We start from the raw sequence: 16,666 nt of genomic DNA on the forward strand, positions 1-16,666 counted from the left end.
TTACATAATATTGAATCTAAATTACCCCATTCTCTGGTTGGTTCCATAACATCCTGCTCTCAGAAATGATCTCTCATACACTCCATGAATCTTTATTCGAGGATGAGAGAGAAAAATCTCCGGTTGTCAGGTGTATGTTGATATTAACGAATATAGACAGTCTTTTAAAGAAGTAGTTTTAAGCTAAGAAATAACTTTGAGTAATATAGCTTGACCACAAAAGAAGCAGGAGGGGCAATTGGCAATAAACTCATCGTTTGTAGGTCTGCTTTTTGGATTATCAAAATAGTAATGGATGAGCTCAGAAGTCAAAAGGTAAGAAAAGAGGAACTGGATAAAATAACAGTAAGGCTGTAACGAACAAGGACAGCGAAAAGAGACAGATTTACAAGGAAAACAAGTTAGGTAATTAATATGTATGATCGGCTTCGGCTTGAGTGCAGGGAATTACAAAATGAGGGAATAACGGGCGCAAGTAATAACTAAGTAAGGGGATAGAATGAAAGACACTTATAATAGGTTTATTGCTTAGTGTAAGGGTGTCGAGAGACCCCTCAGAAAAGTATAAAAAGCTCTGTATTTTACTGTCGGGTGTGTCTCTCCTCGTACAGCCGCCCATCTTTAAAGGTGTTCGAATAATTGTGCTGCTTCGGAACATTTTGACTCGGATTGAAAATTATTGATTTAGTCGTTTCGCTTCTTACAACTGGGGCTCGTCCGGGATGAACTTCAGCTCCTGAAAAGGCTCCCACCGTCGATAACTGAGAACGTGCGCCCCGTTCCTTTAAAACATTCTCATGTTTTTCACCGGTGGGTGCCTTGAGGGATTGACTGAATTGATTCCTTCAAGAGTCATTTCGAACCAGTTGGTAGTGAGTGTGTGTACCTTGAGTTGGACTCAATGGGACCTTCGGTGGGACCCAAGGGAGAAGGCGCAACCAAAAGACGTCTAATAGTCAGGTAACTGTACACAGCCCAAGGTAAGAAAATTGACTTTTAAGTACTACCTTGGTGGCTGGGGCTTGAGTTCTAGGAGTTATGAGGGACTAACGAAAGTAAACGGGGGTTCGGGAGTACCAAACTCCTACCTCGAGTTGGACTCGAGGTGGGACCCCTAACTAAATTGCCTTTTCGCGATTTATAAGGACACCAGAATCACCTGACAGGGGTCAGGCTAACCCCTGAAAAGTGCCCTACCTTGATTTGGACTCAAGGACTTTCTGGGGAAAGAATCCTCAGATTCTGTCGGGATTGGATCCCTATTGGAAGAGGTGATTGAGTCCTGGGTGGTGAACCAAGGTGAAATGGGTTGTACAACAAGTAGTAAAGGAAAATCCTCCGTTGAGAAGGGAGGTGTCTCTGACAACATTCCTCCAGAAAGTCCGTTGGGCACGATGTTGGGAAATTGGAAACAAAATGAACACACACACAACAAAAAGCTAGAAAGAAGATGATAAATTATTGTTGTTTTGCATGGATTAAGGAAATTATTCATCATCCTGCCGTCTTCTGGCCATAGTACGGGTCGGACGAAGTCTGGGTTTGTCAATATTTAAATTTATATGTGAATGAAAAAGAGCCCTTCAGTCAGGAGGAGACTGAGTATGCCTCCTGTTGGAAGGGTGAATCGAAAATTCGGATGTGCACTGTAAAAATAGAGGAAAGGAAAATCACTTGTGCACCACCTCTAACCCCATGGGAGGTATTAGATAATTTACCCCCGCCATATGGAAGAATTCAACAGCTCGTGTCGGTTTCTGGTACGTGTCAGGGGCAGGCAGATGGACTGGGGCAGGGGGTTGAAGGTCCCATCACGTCTGAAGGTCCCATCACGTCTGAGACAGAACAGGAAATAGATAAAAGTCAGGTCCCGATTGCAAAACGCAAAAGAAGCCAAATTGAATGATTAGAAGAAAGTTAAGGGGAGGTGGAAGAAATGTTGGTCCAAAACATGCTTCCATCAAGAGAGGCCCCGATCGGGGGAAAGGGAGATTGGATTTGTTAATGACCCTTTAACTAGTGGGGAAGTAAGTTCCTTTAGAAAAGAAATGAAAAGACTTATATAAGACCCGGTAGGTTTGTCAGAACAGATTGATCAATTCCTTGGTCCGCATGTATATACTTGGACATAATTGATGTCCTACTAAATATTTTAGTTCGTGGAGAAGAAAGAGGGTTGATAAGGAAAGCAGCATTTGGAGTCTGGTACAGGGAACACCCCATGGGAACTAAAGGGACAGGTCAGGCAGAGGATAAGTTACCCTTAGGAGACCCCTATTGGGATCATCAACAACTGGAAGATAGGGTAAAGATGAAAATTATGTAAAATGTATTAATAAAGGCAATTAGAGAAGCTGCCCCGATGTCACAGAAATTAACGACAGCAATTGAGGTATGTAAAGGAAGAGGGTCCCTCAGAGTTTTTACAATGACTGAAGGACTGTATGTGCAAACATTCTGGGATGGATTTAGAGGGGCCAGTAGGGGCAAGGAATTCGTTCATGAGGGATTAATAAAGCGAGTGTTAGAATCCCTAGTATTGCCCCGGGAAGTAGTTGTGGTTCATGGGAATGGGCATAAAAAGGGGGAATACCCTAGAAGTGAGGGGGAATAGATTGGTGGATGAGGCAGCAAGGGATGGAGCCGTGAGTCCACCAAAAGTAGTAATATGTCCCCAATAACTTCACTCCCAGATCCTCTGATTACTCCATTATTTAATACTAAGGAGGAGGACGAACTGAAAGACACAGGTGCAGTTCAAACAGAAGAGGGGCTTTGGCTGCTACCTGATGGAACGGAGATGCTTAATAAAATGACCATTTTGTATCAGGGAAGTCATTGGGGGTGTAAACAATGTGCGATTTAGTCCTGCGAATATATGGATGTGAAGCAGTACATAGCATTGCCAAAGAGATATGTAAAGGATGTATAACATGTAAATAGATAAACAAAAAGACTTTGAGGAGGCAGGTTCAGGGAGGACGACCACCTGGGCTACGACCATTTCAGAATATCCAGGTAATTATAACGAGTTACCCCACGTGGGAAGGTTGAAGTACCGGTTGGTGATCATTGACCATTTGTCCGGATGGGTCGAAACATACCCCTTGGCTACAGACATTGCGTATGGTGTATCCAAGGAGATTCTTGAACAGATAATTCCCAGGTCCGGGATAGTAGAACATATCGACTCAGATCAAGGTACACATTTTACTTCAGAAGCATTACTGGAGACAATGAAGAGTTTAAGAATCTCCAGGGAATTTCACACCCGTTTGCTCCCATCCTCATCAGGAAAGGTTGAAAGAATGAATCAGACGCTGAGAAAGCAACTATTAAATTAGTACTTGAGACCAAACTCTGGTGGGCAACTCCTTGGCTCTCCTACGGGTGCGAACAGCACGTATAAAGCACTTAGGATTGTGCCGTTTTGAAATATTGTTCGGCTTTGCTGATTTGGGCACAAAAGCGAGGTTCCAGTTGAGGAAATTAATGAACAGAAGTTAAGGAAGTATCCACTGGCCCTGTCCGGTTCTCTATCTTTTCTTCAAACTCAGGGTCAGCTTGCTCAGACGCCACCCCCATGACTTTGCATTGCATCTGCTCAGACCGGGCGATTGGGTCCTAATCAAATCATGGTCTGACACGAAACTTCAGCCAGACTGGGAAAGTCCGTATCAAGCCCGCCTCACGACAGAGACGGCAATAGGAAAACCGAAAAGGGCTGGACACCTTACACAAGAATCAAAGGGCCAGTGAAACCCCTGAACGACAAGGGAATTTGGAGCAGAAACAACAACGGAACCGCTTCAACTCAAGTTAAAGAGAACTGTTGAACGGACCGTTTCATTTAAGTGATTGTTTGTATGGTTGTGACGTGATCGCAAGATAAGTTTCTGTCAAATTGTTGGTTTAGTCTCTCGGCACGCCCATTTCAAGAATGGAGAGAGTGTATAGTTTTGACTTTTTACTCCCCTTCCTTGATTGCATTTTAGGAACTAATGGTCTCCGAGAGTACCAATCCCCATGTGATAGAAGCCAATATTTGCAGTTGGTAAATTGTGGGACTGTGGAAAGTCAGAGGAAGTATAGTAACTCAGCAGTTCATCTCAAATCCTATGGAGGTTACTCAGTGCAAAATGGAAACAAATTAGACCTCAAACCCTCTGACCCCCTGGCCCCCATCCAGAGATGCTGCTCTTGGTGATAGGAACACATTTTGGAATACATTTCACGGTAAGGGCAAACCTTGGGAAAATTCACTCATCCAAGTACACCAAAGCCCTGTTCGACGTCCCCCTGATTGTCCTTATCAAAGATGCAATGCAGTGTACATTACAGTGAAGAATGCCTTGTGGAAGGAAGTGATACATGACCGGTGGCGTGGGTTGGAGGGTCCAGCTCAGTGAAACATTTGGCCTAGAAATGACAATTGGCAGGCAGAATTTGATTTTCTCGTGATGTTGTTTTCGCCTACAGGTGAGAAACGGGACCGTAGTGGATAGTACGAATATCAAGGTTGGGGCGCGCGGGGGAGGGCTGGGAGAGGGGTCAGAATTGTAGAGGTGAAAGACTTGAAACAGTCTATTGAAATAGAAACGGGATTCTCGGGTGGAAGCGGAACAGGGCTGGTATGCTATGTATGATAGCCCTGTACCAGGATGAGACAGTGTGGGACGACCCAGGCTGTCGGGCTTTGCTGTTGTTGTTCCCTCCCCTGAAGAAGGAGGAATTAAAATCACCCCCTTCATTTGCAGACATTGTCTGCAATCATACCACCTGTGTGTGAAGGCAGGGGCCAGACCAGTCCTGATTCCTAGGAGAGTTAAAGTCCTGCTTGGAAATTGAATCGGTTCCAGGGACAGTGTTGGGAGGTAACTATTCAGCTTTAAAGATACCCCGAGTGGATTTATGGTAAAGTAGCGGAAAGATTCTAAGACCTCCTATTCCCTCTGACTGGCGAGGCACTTGTGCAATTGTAGAATTGGCTATTCCATTCACCCGAACTTTTGAAAACGTGAGATTCCTGGAATGGAGAAAACGAGGAGTGCACGGTCAGTCTTTGCTACCTCCTTTGATGATGATATTTATTTGGACTGGATAGGGGTTCCCAGAGGGGTGCCTGATGAATTTAAGGCTAGTAACCAGATAGCAGCTGGATTTGAGTCTCTTTTCAGGTGGCTAACGATAAATCAAAATGTCGATTGGATTAATTACATTTGTTTTAACCAACAAAGATTTATATATTACACCAGAACCGCTGTTAAACGAATAGCTGAACAGTTAGATGCCACAAGCAGGATGGCATGGGAAAATAGGATGGCCTTTGGTATGATGTTGCCAGAAAAAGGGGGAGTTTGTGTTATGTTAGGGGGAAGTTGCTGTACCTTTATTCCAACTGACACGGCCCCAGACGGATCAATTACTCGAACCATACAAGGATTGATGACCCTCTCACGTGAATTGGCTGAAAATTCTGGAGTGGACATTTCAATAATGGCGTGGTCAGAAGCTTGGTTCAGCAAATGGAAAGGAGTGGTGGTTTTCATTCTAACCTCCTTGAGAGTGGTCGTTGGGATTCTGGCAGCATTGGGCTGTTGTATTATTCCTTGTATTCGGGGTACGGATAAGAGAGTGATCAAGACTGCCTTGACCAAACAGATGACCTGAAGGTTTTGCAGGGGGACAGCCTTTCCGTGTTAACAACTTATGATGTCGTTGGAATTCTGGCAGCATTTGGCTGTTGTATTATTGCTTGTATTCGGGGTCTCACTCAGAGAATGATCAAGATGCCTTGACCAGACAGATGCCCCTGAAGGGTATGCAGGGGGACAGCCTATTACTTATTAACAACTCATGATGTTGAGAATACCCCCGAAGGCATTTTCAAAGTAGATGAACTTTCAGGTCTGATGCTCTCTAACGTGGAGGCTTAATTGTCCCAGAATCAATAAGATCAAAATAGACTGGCAAAAAGAAAAGGCGGGATTCAGAGAGAAACATTTCAGTTTGTCAGGTGTACGTTGATTTTAACGAATGTAGAGGATCTATTAAGAAATATTCTTAAGCTAAGAAATTACTTTGAGTGTTGTAGCTGACCGCAAAAGAAAAAAAGAAGCAGGAGGGGCATTTCGCAATAAGCTCATAGTTTGTAGGTCCACTTTTTGGACTATCAAGATATTAAAGGACGATCTCAGAAGTCAGCAAGTTAGAAAGAAAAGAGCAACTGGACGAAATAAAAAAAAGTCTGCAACGAGCAAGGACAGTCAAATAAGGCAGATTTAAAGAAAAAGAAGTGAGGTAATTAATAAGTATGATTGGCTTAGGGTCGGGTGCAGGGAATAACGAAATGAAGGAATAATGGGCGCAAGTGATAATCAAATAAGTGGATAGAATGAAATAGGCAATAATGATTGGTTTTTGCTCAGGGTAGGGGTGACGAGAGATCCCTCAGAAAAGTATAAAAAACTCTGTATTTCACTGTCGGGTGTGTCTCGCCTCGTAGAGCCACCCATCTTGAAAGAGGTTCGAATAGGTGTGCTGCATTGAAACTTTTTGACTCGGACTAAAAATTATTGATTAGGTGGTTTCTTTTCACACACAAGCAAAATCATTAAGTCCCATTCAGTTTGGGGACTAAGATGATCGGCAAGATCCACTCTCTCTGGCGTCGTTTGATGATGTCCTCATTGAGCATAGCCTCCCCCTCCTTCTTGATCTGTCTGGCATTGAGAGGATTAAGAAGATATGGATGTTGTTTTATACGAGCAGTATTCTCTCCGTCTACTTCATGTACAATAGCATTAGCCCGCCCCCCATATGATTCTTACATACGTCCTCACACTGCAAAAACAAACCTTTCGACTGCGTTCTATGCTCCTGAGAGAGATAGCTTACGAACTTAACCCACTGCTCAAGGACTTCTGCATTTTAAACAAATTTTGATGCACATCAAAATCCAAAACATTTGGATTTTATTCCTCAGTCTGTGGGGCAGTAACTAACATCTGGTTTCCGTGCGCCATTAAGGCAAACAGGGTATCAGTTAACTTAACCTCAACTCCTTAATCTTTGTCTTTAACTGTGCTTCGTCCTGTGACTTATGATAGTGGGATCTGGTTACTGGACAGTCTCGGAAAATACCAGGACATTTCTGATTTAAATCCTCACTTTCTTGGTCTTCCTTGGGCTCCTCCACAACAACGGGTGTCATTTCCAACTTGGACCCTGCTAAATCATTCCTAAGAACAAACTGGATTCCTGGATCTGACAATCTGCCAATCATTCCCACTGTAACATCCCCAGTCTTGAGTCGGCACTCCAACCTGGAGTTACACAGGGGAACGCTAAATTTCTAGGAAAAGTGAGGACTGCCAATGCTGGAGTACAGAGCTGAAAAATGTGTTGCTGGAAAAGCACAGCAGGTCAGGCAGCATCCAAGGAGCTGGAGAATCAACGTTTCGGGCATAAGCCATAAGCTAAATTTCTGTCCATCTTTCCCATTAATTACTATACTCTCTGAAAGACTGCAAATTCGTTCATCTCTTTCTATTAGCGACTGGTTAGTTCATGTATCTCTCAAAATTATAATTTCTTGTCCTTCTACCCCTCTTATTTCTGAGTAAACTTTAGTCACAGAGGCGAATTCTTTATCGAGATCAGGTACCATACCAACTCCATACCCAGTCATTGCCTAGGCTGTGCACTTTCCTGCAGCTCCTCGGCTCTTGTTGGGTTCTTCTTTAAGTCTTTCACTGATGCCACTGGCTTACCTTCTTTTGCCACATCTTTTCCCACAGTCCTTTTCTTAACGATCAGCAGTGTGACCATACATATCCCTCCCAATGGTAGTGGAAACATCTTTTCACAATGCCCTTCTGAAAACACCGGCACTGTAATTTTCGTTTCCCACCTACATTACAATGAAAACTCCTGAGGCCTTTCACCTCCTTTCCATTCTTTTGGATATCTTTTTTAATCGATGGCAAACTCTTATTCTCTACTCTTTCTTTTATCGTGTAAAATCTCCCCTTCTCCCAAATTCTATCCCTCACCGGACGAAATTCCGGCTGGAAGCCTGTCTTATGCAGCAACATGTATTCATCTGCTAATTCTCCTGCCCTTTTCAATTCCTAAACTTTCTGGTCCTCCACGTGAATTATTATCACCTCTGGAAGTAAGTCTTTCAACGCCTCCAGCAGAATCATCTCCCTTCGAGTCTCATAGATCTTATCTATCTTTAAAGCCTGCAACCATTTATCAAAACGCCTATGTTGAATTCTTCCGAACTCACCATAACGGTGTTCTGGTTCCTTCTTTATGTTTCCGAACTGCTATCTATATGCTTCCAGTACCAATTCGTAAGCACATAAAATAAGTTGTTTGACATATAATCACTTGACGCTCACATCTGAGAGCGCAACAAATACTTCTCTAGCTCTGCCTAACAGCTTAGTCCGAACTAGCATTACCCATAAATCCTCAGATAAGTCCATCTGCCTAGCCAATTTATCAAATGAAGTAATGAAGGCTTCAACACTTTCTCATCGAACCGTGGCAGAGTTTTGATATAGTTGTATATGTTACTAATGCCCCTTTTAATCTCCATCATGTTAACTTGACTTTCCTGACTAAATCGTAACTTCTCAAATTCAAATTTGCTCTCTTTTTGGTCAGCTAAGCACCTTCTTTCTCTTTCTCTCTCCTTTTCTTCTTTCTCTCTCTCTTTGCTAACGATGAACCTTCTCCCACTTGTTGGCCGCTCTCTTCTTTCTTGCTTTCTATTTCTTCTTTTTGTCTATCGCCCTTTGTTTATCTTTAAACTGCATTTTCTTGAATTGTAAATTAAGTTTTTTAAAGTCTACTGCACTTGTATCTTTCTCTGACACAACTTAGTGTCTGAGCAATTTCCTGACAATTTCAGCTTTACTATTTTTCTTCGGTAAACCCAAATATAAGTTATTTGCTAATTCTAAAGGTTTTGTTTTTACCTCTCCTTCTAAATAGCCTCGGCAAATATGAGAAGCATCTTCAAACCCCAGAACCCCGTTAACATTTTAAGAGCAATTTGTCTTACTTTTAATTTAACCAACCACAAGCCAACAAAATTAACCAAACTGTCTCACCGACTTTTTAGTTAAAGGTCTCGGACAATAACGTGCAAATGATTAAATCTACAGTGCGTTTTCATAACCCCAAATCTGTTTAAATCTGCCCAAATCCCAGACTGGATCTGTCTAAACCTGTTCAAATCGCAGTCAAAAGGCCCCAAACTGTAATAACACAGGGTAAACCCCTCACCTAATCTAAACCAGCCATAGAGAAAAAGTTCACCTCATGCCGGAATCTGTTAAATTTCGAGAGGCAAACATCCATTTACAGAGGTCACTATTTAAAGTGAAATTAATATTTTTTGTTATTTAAGTCCAACAGAGAATATTAAAATGAACAACTATTTAGAACTCGTTTCATTAAACCTATTGTTTACCTCCCACGCTCCAATACTGATCCGATAAAACAAAACACCACAATTAAGATTTACATACAAAATCACGTTTCAAAACCAGTCAGCTTTGTCACTTCTCTTTTGCAGATTTTTATCTCGGTTGACTTCGATGTTCTGCTGTGCAAACTTCTTATAGACAGGCATCTTTCAGAAAGCTTTTCAGCTAGTAGTCTATCTTTGTGGATGTCCTTGGGAGTTCTCCTTCTGGATGTTCAACATGACCAATTTTACACCTCAACACATTGGATTATTTCATTGATTTTGACGTCATCAAATGCATTATATTTGAAACTCGACTCAATTTCAATGTGTTGGGGCATAATTTAAACTGACTGACTGAATTTGTTTTCGTTCCATGGCAACTCAGAATCAGGATTGGCTTCACAGTCAAATATTACATTTTAACTTCTTTCAGAACAATGTATTCCCCTACACTTACATAACAATATCCTTTGTCATCCCTACATAGTTTTTCTTAAATTTGATCATCTAATATTACATGATAGTTTTTTTTGTTCCAAAAAAAGTCCCGTTTTCTCTCATCCTTCCTTAGTCTAAATCCTTCTTTCCAGTTATGATTTGAAATGTTGGAGTAAATGATAGGCTCACTATTATTGGGGATGAATAAATAAGGATGAAGAGTCTGTGCAAAAAAAAAGAAAAAGACAAACTAATAGAACGTACGAAAAAAAAACTTTTAACCAAGTGTGTGCAGTATTTGAAATAAAATGAATGAGCTGTCAGCTCAAACAGAGATAAATAGATATGGAGAGGTGGGGATTACCGAAATGTGGTTACAGAAGGTCAGGACTGTGATGTTAAAATGTCCAAGGGTACTCAGTATTCAGACAAGAAGGAACAGCAGGTGGAGTATCTGCATTGGTTAAGGATGATGTCAAGGTTGTAATAAGAAATGATTTTCGGACGTGGGACAAAAATGATGAATCCATCCGGTTTGAACTAATACACATGAAAAGAAACCCATTGGTAGCAACATTCCCGGCCCACAAACCCCCAACCCTGCAAACTACTTTCAAAGTAGGGAATAGCATGGACCAGGGAATAACGTTGGTTTGAGACAAGAGCACAAGAGTGATTATGGGTAATTTGAACATGCATATTGACTGCCTTAATTAATTTAGCAAGGAGAGCCTCAAAGAACTATTCATCAAACGTATGAGGGATTATTTCTTCGAGTAACATCTCCAGGATCCAAACAGAGAACTAGCTTTGTTGTAACATAATGAGGAAGGAGTGATAAATCATACTGTAGTGCAAGATCACCTTAGAAAGAGTGACCACAACATGCTGGGGTTTCGCATTCAGACTGGAACAGTGAAGACAGACGTGAGGTTTAGTGTTGGACAATGATAATTTTACTGGCTTGTGGAAGGGTTTAGTCTGAGTGGACTTGGAAAAAGCACTAAAGAACGGGACAGTTGAAGAACAGTGGCAACTATTTCGGTTGATAGTCCAAACCCCTTAATTAAAGCGTAATCCTGAGTGTAAGAGTAATTTTAAAAAGGTGAAAAGTGATCCATATCTTAACAAGGAAGTCAACAACAACATGAAGGTGATGGCCTGGTGGCATTATCACCGACTGCTGATCCAGATAATGTTCTGGGGCCGCGGTTTCAATTGCCGCCATTGAAGATGGTGGGATTTAAATTCAATATGAGCCTGGAATTAAGAGTCTATTGATGGTAATGAAGCTTTTGCTTATTGTTTGAAACATCCATATATTTCACGAATGTCCTTTAGGACCGGAAACCATCATCCTTACCTGGTCTGACCTACATGTGACTTCAAACCCACACAAACTTGGTTGACGCTTAACTGCTGTCTGAGCAATTAGGGAAGGACAATGAGGGCTGTCTAATTTGAATTAAATAAATAAAAATGCTTTAATTGTCAGCAACCTTTTGCTAAAAAATCAAATCAAAATGGCTATGAAGGAAAATGAGTCGAAAAGATAAGAGTTGATAAAGAACATTTCTCCGAGTAGACAAAAAGTAAAAGAATGCTGAAAGCAAATGTTGGCCTTTTATATGATGAAAACGGCCGGGCAGTAATGGGAAACTCAGAAGTGGCAGTGGTAAAGCCAACACTTCTTGTTTTCACAGTGGAAGATAATTACTTCACAAAATTTACAGCAACTGCAAAGGATCTTGATGGAAGTACGATGATGAGGGAAAAGGTATTAAATACATTGGTGGGATTAGAGGGAGTTCGGGACGTCGGCCTGCACTCTATCGAATTAAAGGAGCTAACAGCAGAAGTACCTCGTGTGTTAGTTACGGTATTCAAAACATACTTTGATTCTAGAACGATGCCGAAGTATTGGAAAATTAATAATGTGGCACTCGTATTCACAGGCTCTCCATCCTTATTTATTGATCCCCGATAATAGTGAGCGTATCATTTACTCCAACTTTCTACTCACTTTATAAATTGTTATGGTTCCTTCCTTCACCATAGTCATGTACTGGCTCTGCCTGTTTAGTTGGCTAACCTCCACTTGCTGCTCAGTTTCTAACCTGCTGCTTTAGTCCTCGCTTCCTGTATCATTAGCTTAAACCTACTCGAGTTATACGATCACACCTCCCTTGCAGGATGTTGGGACCACACCAGTTAAGGTGCGCCCTGTCCCTTTTGCATTGCTCTCACCTGCCCCGGAAGCTATGCGAATCATCCAAATTTCAGAAAGCCTCCAGCTCTTTCGCCACATATTCAACTGTGGTATCTCCCTCTTCCATGTCTCACTGTTAGGTGGCACGGGAAGTAATCCCAAGATTACAATGCTGGAGATCCTGCTTTCGAACTCAGGCCTCGCTACCTAAACGTTCTTTGCAGGACATTTCACTCCTTTTACGTATGACATTCGTATCAATGTGTACCACGACAACTGGCTGTACACCCACCCCCTTCATTATGCCCGGAACATGCTCGGAGACATCCCTGATCCTCGCACCAACCATCCTTTGTATGAAGAATTCATAGAGTCATAGAATCGCTGCGGTGTGGAAACAGGTCATTTCACATAGCACGTCCACGCTGACCCTCCGAAGAGTAACGTACCCTGACCCATTCCCCTACTCTATTACTCTATATTTACCCCTGACTAATGCACCTAACCAGCACATCGCTAAACACTATTGGCGAAAAGTAAGCAACCTAGACCCATTCCGTTACCTTGTGTTATATTTGCTTTCTCACAACAAATATTTCCAGAACTTCTGAGCATTTCCAGCAATTTCTGTTTTTGTCACCGATGATAGTTGCATATTGATTAAAACATATACAACTCAGACTTTAAACAAAAGTGAATTTAAACTCTCAGTCGAAAACTAAATCTTTGGTCATTAAATGATCCCAGAAAAGGTTTATTAAATTACTCCTGTTCTGTCTGTGAACGTCATTTGTTCACTTTCCCTATCCCGAATGAAGGAGATTTTTGCATCTTCTTTTCATATCAGAATACTCGGAAACGTTTCACACTTACTTCTTCATATGGGAATGTGATTGCATCTCATTCTTCCGGCTCAGTTCAATTACAGAGGATTATTCACAAAACACACACATACACACACACACACACACGCGCGCGCGCACAAACTGTATTACTTTGTCGAAGAATACAAGTAACACTGTTAGTAAGTGGAATCATAACTGGAAAAAAGGATCTGGACAAAGGAAGGATGAGAGAAAACGGGACTTTTTTGGAACAGAAAAAAATCTATCATGTGAACTAAGATGATCAAATTTATGGAAAACTATGTAGGGCTGACAAACGATATTGTTATGAAAGTGTAGAGGAGTACATTGTTCTGAAAGAAGTTAAAATGTAATATTTGATTGTGAAGTCAATCGTGAATCTGAGTTGCCATGGAACGAAAACAATTTCAAATTCGTCCAGTCAGTTTAAATAATGCCCCAACACACTGAAATTCAGTGGAGTTTGAAATATAATGTGTTTGATGCCGTCAAAATCAATGAAATAATCCAATGTGTTGAGGTGTAAAACGTCATTTTGAACTTTTAGGGGGAGAACTGCCAGGGACATCCACAAAGATAGACTGCTCGCTGAAGAGCTTTCTGAAAGGTGCCTGTCTGTAAGAAGTTTGCACAGCAGAACATTGAAGTCATCCGAGTTAAAATTCTACAGAACAAAATCTACAAAGGATAATTGACAAAGCTGACTGGTTTTGAAACGTGATTTTGTTTGTAAATCTTAATTGTGGTGTTTTGTTTTATCGGATCAGTATTGGAGCGTGGGAGGTAAACAATAGGTTTAATGAAACGAGTTCTAAATAGTTGTTCATTTTAATATTCTCTGTTGGACTTAAATAACAAAAAATATTAATTTCACTTTAAATAGTGACCTCTGTAAATGGATGTTTGCCTCTCGAAATTTAACAGATTCCGGCATGAGGTGAACTTTTTCTCTATGGCTGGTTTAGATTAGGTGAGGGGTTTACCCTGTGTTATTACAGTTTGGGGCCTTTTGACTGCGATTTGAACAGGTTTAGACAGATCCAGTCTGGGATTTGGGCAGATTTAAACAGATTTGGGGTTATGAAAACGCACTGTAGATTTAATCATTTGCACGTTATTGTCCGAGACCTTTAACTAAAAAGTCGGTGAGACAGTTTGGTTAATTTTGTTGGCTTGTGGTTGGTTAAATTAAAAGTAAGACAAATTGCTCTTAAAATGTTAACGGGGTTCTGGGGTTTGAAGATGCTTCTCATATTTGCCGAGGCTATTTAGAAGGAGAGGTAAAAACAAAACCTTTAGAATTAGCAAATAACTTATATTTGGGTTTACCGAAGAAAAATAGTAAAGCTGAAATTGTCAGGAAATTGCTCAGACACTAAGTTGTGTCAGAGAAAGATACAAGTGCAGTAGACTTTAAAAAACTTAATTTACAATTCAAGAAAATGCAGTTTAAAGATAAACAAAGGGAGATAGACAAAAAGAAGAAATAGAAAGCAAGAAAGAAGAGAGCGGCCAACAAGTGGGAGAAGGTTCATCGTTAGCAAAGAGAGAGAGAAAGAAGAAAAGGAGAGAGAAAGAGAAAGAAGGTGCTTTGCTGACCAAAAAGAGAGCAAATTTGAATTTGAGAAGTTACGATTTAGTCAGAAAAGTCAAGTTAACATGATGGAGATTAAAAGGGGCATTAGTAACATATACAACTATATCAAAACTCTGCCACGCTTCGATGAGAAAGTGTTGAAGCCTTCATTTCTTCATTTGATAAATTGGCTAGGCAGATGGACTTATCTGAGGATTTATGGGAAATGCTAGTTCGGACTAAGCTGTTAGGCAGAGCTAGAGAAGTATTTGTTGCGCTCTCAGATGTGAGCGTCAAGTGATTATATGTCAAACATCTTATTTTATGTGCTTACGAATTGGTACTGGAAGCATATAGATAGCAGTTCGGAAACATAAAGAAGGAACCAGAACACCGTTATGGTGAGTTCGGAAGAATTCAACATAGGCGTTTTGATAAATGGTTGCAGGCTTTAAAGATAGATAAGATCTATGAGACTCGAAGGGAGATGATTCTGCTGGAGGCGTTGAAAGACTTACTTCCAGAGGTGATAATAATTCACGTGGAGGACCAGAAAGTTTAGGAATTGAAAAGGGCAGGAGAATTAGCAGATGAATACATGTTGCTGCATAAGACAGGCTTCCAGCCGGAATTTCGTCCGGTGAGGGATAGAATTTGGGAGAAGGGGAGATTTTACACGATAAAAGAAAGAGTAGAGAATAAGAGTTGACTACAGATTAAACAAGATACCCAAGACAATGGAAAGGAGGTGACAGGCCTCAGGAGCTTTCTTTGTAATGGAGGGGGACACAGAAAATTACAGTGCCGGTGTTTTCAGAAGGGCATTGTGAAAAGATGTTTCCACTACCATTGGGAGGGATATGTATGGTCACACTGCTGATCGTTAAGAAAAGGACTGTGGGAAAAGATGTGGCAAAAGAAGGTAAGCCAGTGGCATCAGTGAAAGACTTAAAGAAGAACCCAACAAGAGCCGAGGAGCTGCAGGAAAGTGCACAGCCTAGGCAATGACTGGGTATGGAGTTGGTATGGTACCTGATCTCGATAAAGGGTTCTGGGGTTTGAAGATGCTTCGCACATTTGCCGAGGGCATTTAGAAGGAAAGATAAAGTCAACAACTTTAGAATTAGCAAATAACTTATATTTGGGTTTACCGAAGAAAAAGAGTAAAGCTGAAATTGTCAGGAAATTACTCACATACTAAGTTGTATCAGAGAAGCACACAATTGCTGTTGACTTTAAAAAAATCACTTCCTTTACAATTCAAGAAAATGCAGTTTAAAGATAAACAAAGGGAGAGAGACAGATAAAGAAGAAAGCGAAAACAAGAGAGGAGAGAGCGACAAAAAGAAGAGGAGAAGGTTCGGAGCTTAGCAAAGAGAGAGAAAAAGAAGAAAAGGAAAGAGAAGTAGAAAGAAGGTTCTTAGCTGAGCAAAAAGCGAACGAATTTGTACTTGACAAGTTGGGATTTAGTCAGCAAAGTCAAGTTAATATGTTGGAGATGACAAGGGACATTAGCGACAGATCCAACTATGTCAAAACTCTGCCAAATATTGATGAGAAAATGTTGAAGCATTCATTATTTCGTTTGAAAAATTGGCTAGGTAGATGGAGTGGTCTGAGGATTTTTGGGTAATGCTAGTTCGAACTAAGCTGTTAGGTAGAGGTAGAGAAGTATTTGTTGCACTGTCAGATGAGACGGCCAAGAAATTATGAAGACTTCAAACAACTTATTTTATGTGCTTACGAATTGGTACTGGAAGCATATAGATAGTAGTTCGGAAACATAAAGAAGGAACCAGATCAGCCTTATGGTGAATTCGAAAGAATTAAACATTGGCAATTTGACAGATGACTGCAGGCTTTAAAGCTGGATAAGACCTATGAGACTCTAAGAGAGACGATTCTGCTGGAGGAGTTTAAAAACTCACGTCCAGAGATAATAATAATTCACGGAGAGGAACAGAAAGTTTAGGAATTGAAAATGGCAGGAAAATTAGCAGATGAACACATGTTGTTGAATAAGACAGGCTTCCAGCCAGAATTTCGTCCGGTGAGGGATAGTATTTGGGAGAAGATGAGATTTTACACGA

Source organism: Chiloscyllium punctatum, chromosome 24, assembly GCF_047496795.1.
Source record: "Chiloscyllium punctatum isolate Juve2018m chromosome 24, sChiPun1.3, whole genome shotgun sequence".
NCBI classification, from domain to species: Eukaryota; Metazoa; Chordata; class Chondrichthyes; order Orectolobiformes; family Hemiscylliidae; genus Chiloscyllium; species Chiloscyllium punctatum.